Here is a 2159-nt window from a genome sequence, read left to right on the forward strand (position 1 = left end):
ACTCCTGTAGTGACCCATTCAGCACCATGCACTAATCCATTCACTGCGCCAAAACCCAACCCTTTATAAATTCACCCAGGCACTCTCCTTGCAGTACTCTAATCATTCAGTCAGTACCCATGTACTCATGCAGTGAGCCAGGCCTTAGCACATGGACTGCTTCAAACGCCTACCCACTATGCATGCCGTCCTCTAACCACCTACACACTTGACTTTCACACCTTCAATTCCCCAGTCAGTATCCATACACTTCCAGGAAACACCCTGTCGCTCCTCTTGCACTCCTCTAGTGACCCATTCAGCACCATGTACTAATCCATTCACAGCGCCAAAACCCAAACACTTATACATTCACCCAGGAACTCTCCTTGCAGTACTCTAATCATTCAGTCAGTACCAAAGTACTCATGCAGCGAGCCAGGCTTTAGCACATGGACTGCTTCAAACACCTATCCACTATGCATGCAATCCTCTAACCACCTACACACTTGTCTTTCACACCTTCAATTCCCTAGTCAGTATCCATACACTTCCAGCAAACACCCTGTCACTCCCCTTGCACTCCTCTAGTGACCCATTCAGCATCATGTACTAATCCATTCACTGCGCCAAAACCCAACCACTTGGGGCGTGGCTAACCGCCGACGGGAATGGCCGCTCGGTAGTTGCTCTCCGATGCGCCACTCCCGCAATATCCGTCCTAACGAATCCTCTGCCGGCCTGCCCTCAGCCCCGATGGTGGTGAACTGCTGCGGGGGGGCCCGCGGACCCTCGGACTGCGTTTGCGAAGGATTGGAGCCGACTAGAGATTGGAGTGCGGAGGACCCGGGCAGCTGGAGGCTCCTGACGGGCGGAGGCACCGTGAAGCGCGGCCTGTGAATTGTGCGAGCCCGGGTTCGTGGCCTGTTCCAGCGCTGTGCACCGGAGGCGAGGAGAGTACGTCCGGTTGGGGAATCCTCTTCCACAGGGCAAGAATGGGGGGGGCGATTGGTGGCCCCCGAAGTTAAGAAGACCTACATACTCCAGCGGGGGTCGAGGACCAGGTTCTGGGTCGTACTGCTGGGCCTGTTAGCGCTGTATGGAGGCGGCCTGGGTGGCGGCGGTGAGTGGCGGCTGGAGCGGGGTTCTGGAGCTGCTGGGAACCCAAGAGAGGAGCAAAACAAGTGGACACAGACCCATTGGGGGGAGAATAATATTAAGTGACTGCCACTGGCTTGGGGGCTAGTGGGCTGCTGGCCGAGAAGTGACATTGGGGCAGGGACGCCCGATCCGCTGCTGATCCACTACCAGGGCGGGGCTGCTAGGGGCCCAGGAGAGTCGAGAAGGTAGCGTGGTGGCGGGCCGGAGGCGGATGCCCACGGGTGGAGAATACTGGACCGGATCAGAGGCTGCCCCGGCAGGAAACGAGGGTGCACTGAAGGGAAATCCCGAATCAGGTCGAGGGGCCGGACGGAGAAGTCCAGGGGCAGCGCTCTGAAGGGGTAAGGGGCCTCAGCATTGTCTGGCATTACCTACCGCATACAGAAGAAGACAGGCCTCGTTAGGCGTGGTGACCTCCAGGGCGGGAGTGGTCGGGAGACGCCAGCAGAGACGGGGAGTCGGGACCCCTTGGGCTGGGGACCGTGGCGGGGTGGCTCGGTGGCCTGAGGGGTCCTCGTTAGCCAGATCTCCCCCCCCCGGGAGGGGGGCCTCCCGTGAAAACCGACAGGCTGAGTGGGTGATCTCACTGCAGGCGGCGGCGACTGGCGGGGGTGCCCTGACCTCTGACGTGGACTTTGGAATTCAGAACATGGCGTCCGGTAGGATGAACAGGACCGCAACCCAGTCGAAATTGGACAAATTCGCTTGGCAGAAGCAGCAAACGGAGAACAAACAAGTGTCTGAGCCTTCAGGAGACACCCCGGAGCCTTCGAACAGGGAGCTGCTGGAGGCAATCATGAGGGTCAGGACCTTCCTGGAGGGGAGAATTGACACGGTGGCTACGGAGGTGACGTTACTCACCGAGAGAATGGGGTCGGTGGAGAGTACTACCAAAGACCTTATCGCCGACACAGCCCAGCTCAAGGCGCGGATCAAGGAGCTTAGCTCTGCCCACAAGGTGATGGCCCTACAGTTGGACGATTATGAAGGAAGAATGCGCAGAAATAACATACGCATTA

The sequence above is a fragment of the Triturus cristatus genome, unplaced genomic scaffold (genome assembly GCF_964204655.1).
Source record: "Triturus cristatus unplaced genomic scaffold, aTriCri1.1 SCAFFOLD_335, whole genome shotgun sequence".
Classification (NCBI taxonomy): Eukaryota; Metazoa; Chordata; class Amphibia; order Caudata; family Salamandridae; genus Triturus; species Triturus cristatus.